The sequence below is a fragment of the Amphibalanus amphitrite genome, unplaced genomic scaffold (genome assembly GCF_019059575.1).
Source record: "Amphibalanus amphitrite isolate SeventyFive unplaced genomic scaffold, NRLGWU_Aamphi_draft 000750F_arrow, whole genome shotgun sequence".
Classification (NCBI taxonomy): Eukaryota; Metazoa; Arthropoda; class Thecostraca; order Balanomorpha; family Balanidae; genus Amphibalanus; species Amphibalanus amphitrite.
In genome coordinates, this window is record NW_024882244.1 from 315,647 (window position 1) to 320,755 (window position 5,109).

Genomic DNA, 5,109 nt, shown 5'->3' on the forward strand with positions numbered 1-5,109 from the left:
CGTGCAGTACGCACGGGGTGCCGCGGCGACCGCAGTGCGCGTGGCGGCCGCCCCAGTGTTGATATCAGTGCGCGTGGCTGCACGCTCGGCTTTGAACTGTGCCGGCGGCCCGGAAACGCGCTGACAGGTTTACGTTGGCGATTGAAATGTCGCTGGTGGACGGAGCGGCGCCGGCGGCGGGCCGAACTGAGACGGGCTGTGGCACATGTCACGGAACCGATCCGCGTCGTAGGTGACGAGACATGCGGGCTGGGCTGGGTGCAACCGCAGACGGGTTCCGCTCAGTTTTTAGTCACTTGGTTGTTATAGAAATTATGTCCTGTTTTAGAAGTGCGGAGACTGCTGAAGCTTAGTGTAAAAAAGATTACTAGCAGATAAATAAAAAGAATATAAAGATTGTGACCTGCTTTATGAGGCTATTTTCTATTCTCGAACATTTTGGCCGATGACAAGTCTCGCTGATTTTAGTGCTCCTAAATCCCAACAAGCGAAAGCACTAGAGACCATGACCCTGATGAGGTGCTCCTGCTTCTTTCCTAGTAAATGCCAGGCTGGTGCTCTTCAGTCCATGAGCGGAATCCATTCTCTCCCACCCATGTGCAAAGTCCGGGCAGACACTGTCATTCCACCCTTCTTCAACATCCCGCCTTTTCAACGGCTGTCTTCTCCTTACATGAGTCGCTTTTCAATGACCTCTCTCTGTGACTTATGCTTGGCCAGACCAGTTCGTCGCGGTGGATAGCTAGGACGTCACGAGCAGTTACACGGCACACGACCCCTCCAATTCCCACCTAGGCAGTGTGTTTATTGTTTTTCTTCTTTCTCCTGGTGCGGTGCGTCACGGGGTCCTCCCGTTGGTCCTCAGGCGTAACTAACTTGGGCATATCTCTGTGGGAGGCTCATCCACGCCACCCAAATTGGACGGAGACTGGTGAAGGATCCTCGCCGGCGACATTTCGGCGTCGTTTCGGAGTGTTGGTAGCTCTAGGCGAGGCGGTATTTTGATGTGCGTATGGTGTCATCGTTTGGCTCGTCACCAAGGGCGTCATGAGGAGGGGACCCGAGCTTATTATGACTGGGCCACGCTGTAGACACGATGTTTGCGACAGTGAGTGGGCGACGGCTGGCTACGGAGGATGAGATGCACCATAGCACTTCCTTATTTGGGTCTGAGAAGTGCTTTTTCATGGCGTGACTTCTCGTGGCTCTGGGCATGTTATTTTGCCATTGGAGCTGATGGCCAAGGGATTCACCTCCAGTCTATAAATGATGTCTTTGATCGGCAAAACACTGTGATACTGACCTTCATGCTAAAAAACTTATAAATCATCTGTGAAGTAGATATACAGTAAATCGTTTAGTCACCCTACCATAGTGTAATAAATAACCCTACTCTCGGACGATATACCCGTTTAAATCACATGTCCCATGGCTGAAGCTGGTCCTGCCAGTCCGAGGTCCGCTGGCCGTCTGGCGCCGCGCTGATGCCGTTTGCGGTGTCGTCACTCGGCGTCTGCCATCTGCCCTCGATGATGTGCAGCGGCCACCCGACCAAGTGACACACGTGCTGGCGGCACTATCGCCGCGGTGACGGGCGCCCGATCGGCCGCGGCCGTGATGCACCCCTGCTCGACGCCCTGTCTTCGCTTCTGTGTCACTCCGCACTCGTTTTATCCATGCTTGATGTCCTGTCCTCTCGTCACTCTCACTCAGTAGTGTACTCACCTCTCCTCTGCTCCATGGATGAAAGAACCCTTCATCCTTCTGGTTCACCTTCCTCCATGTCTGGTCTATCCTCACCTCTCCTCTGCTCTATCCTCACCTCACCTCTCCTTTATCCATACGGTTCCGCTGGTGGGTCAATACCGACGAAGACTAGGTGATTCCAGGGAAGGGCGAGATGATATGCCGTCTAGTTTGAACGACCACAGTGTGGCGGGACATGTCATCACTCACTGTTTTCAGTTCACTTACTGCTTGGAGTGAGCTGCACCTTTGTATCATCGACGCTGATGGAAGGGATTTGAACCAGGGCCGAGTTCTCGCAACTTCACCTCTTTCGAAGAAGAGCCCACTGACCTAGACACCATTCTCTGCCATCAATGCGCCCGTCTGTTCCTGCCTGATCCGCTCAGCTCCCGACTGTTTGAATCCCTGCCTGTCCAATGATATGAGTGGACTCGTTCTCTGTGACTGGATTACGGGATGGCATCAGAAACAAGTCGTGATGCAGGCTGTAGTAGATGCATGCCCTTTTGTTAGTAGATTTGTTAATGTGAGAGATCGTAACTTGATCATCTATATAGTGCCTTTTTGTTGTATGTGTGGTTGTTGTGTGACTAGCCTTCGTTCCTGCATGCACACTACTTGACTCAGACTCTGAGCAGTAATCCTCTCGCCATTACTGGATCGCTCATGATCGTAACTACAAATATAAACACATGAATTCTATTTTTCCACGCTACTTCCCTTTTCAGAACTATTCCGTAAACGCCCAAGTTTGCGGCTATAAACAGACGAGACGAAGATTGCACCGAAAGCGCAAGCGCGAGCCACTTTGGTAGCATTGTTTATAAACCGTTCACGTTGAGGCTTACTGTTGCTGTCTCCAGTTGGCACCGCTCCCAATACCGATATATCTGAGCGACTCGATCAACATTTACCTTCGTATCCGTTAGCCTCAGTAATATTTCGGTTGACACAGGTGTAGGGAGATGGGGAATAAGAGGAGTTGAGTCAGAGGCATTTCCCGATTAGTGCCATCGGTTCCGGGAGGAGGGGGAGAGGGGGCACTGTGGTCAGTGCTTGCTGCCTCATTAACCTCTGCTTCCGACCACGTAACCGCGGTGCTCTGGTGTTCTGTGTGTGCGGCTGTGCGCCGGCACCCCGGAGCTGCGCCCTGGGGTGCTGACCTCCCGCTGATCACCCTCTCTGAGTCACCTTCGTGGAGCTCGGCGCCCTCGAGCGCCACGGGCGGCACGTCCGACCACTCTCTGAGCCGCACGTAACGCGCACACGTGCGACCCGCTCCCTTCCCTACGTGCACAGGGGTGGGGACCGCCCCTCTGCGGTATTGTGAGCTGTAATCGACCCCGTTCGCGCCCTCCGCGAAGCACGTCCAACCCTCCCCTGGCCGCCCCCGTTGAAGGCCCGTCGGCCCGCCCCGTTCCCCTGTCATGAAGTGAGCCGGCGCCGGCGCCAGGGCTGCTCTCGGCGCACCCCACGTGGCGCCGCTCGCCGTCTGTCGCACTTCACACCTGTGTGCCGCGTCCAGGGACAGGCGCAATCCGTACCGGCAGTGATCAGGCCATTCTGACGTCGACACTGTGCGCACTGTCCAAATACACAGACTGTCGGGCGGGCTGGCGGATCGGTTGGCTGAGAGGAGGGACAGACAGCTGCTGCCGCTGCTGCTGCTGCTGCTGCTGCTGCTGCTGCTGCTGCTGCTGCTGCTGCTGCTGCCGGTGACACGGCGGACCGGCCCCGCTGGCCTGCTGGCCGGACCAGACCGTGATACTGGCGAGTTGCCACAGCAATCAGCGCCGCCTTGGCACCGGGCGTGAGGTCTAAAAAAGCAGAGCGGCCCTCTCCCGGCGCCTGGACGGTGGCGGCCGGCTGTGGAGCTGTCAAAGCTCATCATGGAACGGCTCTGAAGGTGTCGGGGCTGGCTTCAAACTGACTGAAAGCTGGAAGGGATTCTCGCCTTCCGCAGATGGCGAGAATCTGTAGCCCTTGCCAATAATTTGGTTTACGATGGACGATGGTATGCGTCGGCACTTTGTGATGGGTGTCTCACGACCAAATGGCCGTGGCTGATGTGTTAATGCAGTTCCGACGTTAGGTGGATTACATTTTGATGTCGTCTGACTTATACCAGCCCGGCATGGTGGTCTCGTGACAAGAAGAGGCTCGTCGCGCGGCCTTCGTGACCGAGTGAGACATGGCATGAAGAATGGATGGGGTTGAAGTGCAAGCTGGCCCAAGGCCTAGCGTGGAATTTTCTCGGCTTTCTACCACATCGCATGCTAGTTTGTTTGATATGCTAGAAATGAAAGGACAAGTTGCCACCTTTGGTAGTGAATCAGAGAAAGTGCTTTTGCGTCAAGCGGTTAGTTCCATTATCAGGTGATGAGTAACACTACACGTGCTGGCGAAATGTATCGTGAGTTGTAGGAGTGCCACCCTCTGTTTTTTTTTTTGCCGTAAGTGGGGCTCTGTTTGATCGGCACCACGCTCGAGCGATCACCGCTGCCCATAGCACGTAGCTGCTCAAATCGTATGTCTGCGAGCCAAAGCAGTCATCAGCGAGTTTGCTTCAATGACTTGACAAGGGCACCTGAACCCCATATAGACACGGGTGCTGGCACAGGTCAGTATATTGCGTTTGCCCCGTGCGCGGCGGCCGGGCCTCAATAAGGTCGCTGTTCTGTACCGCCTCCAGGCGTGACCCACGAGTGGTGTGATGACGCGGCGGTGGCCCCGGGGGTCAGCCGGGTCGCAGGGGTCACCAGTCGAGCGCCGGGGTCACGTCGCCCTGAGGACAGCCGGCTGTCCACCGCCGTCTGCCCGCGGCTCGTGGCGGAACTGGTGGCGCGTGCTCTGCACAGTAGTGCACTGTGCAGCGGACACGGCCTGCCTCCGGATAGAGGAGCGGCAGCTGGGGATCATTGTCTCCAGCTGTCGCCAGCTTCCGAGCAGCTGTGAGAGACGATGGGCGGAACACGGTGACTCAACCGTCTGCGGTGGCACGGGGCGCCGGGTGGAGACGGTCACTCAGCGCAAACTGGGCGTTAATGAGACCGGGGAGGCTGAACAAGTGAACGCCACTCTGGTGGACGCCCTTCCTAACCCTCATGTCCGCTAGCACATCAACTGATGCCAATCAGTTGTTGTCGGATGCCTGTATGGAGTGATCTTCGGGCGCAATGTCACACTCCCGCAGACTAAGGTCAATCCGGCGGGAACTTCTGCGCAGGGCTGCGGAGTGGATCGACTCCGACTCCGAATCCGCTCCAACTCCACCTCTGCAGCCCTACTTCTGTGCACCTGAGGCAGTGGAAACCCGCTACGGTACCGCACAGCTGAGGTAGCGGCCCATCTGACGTGCCT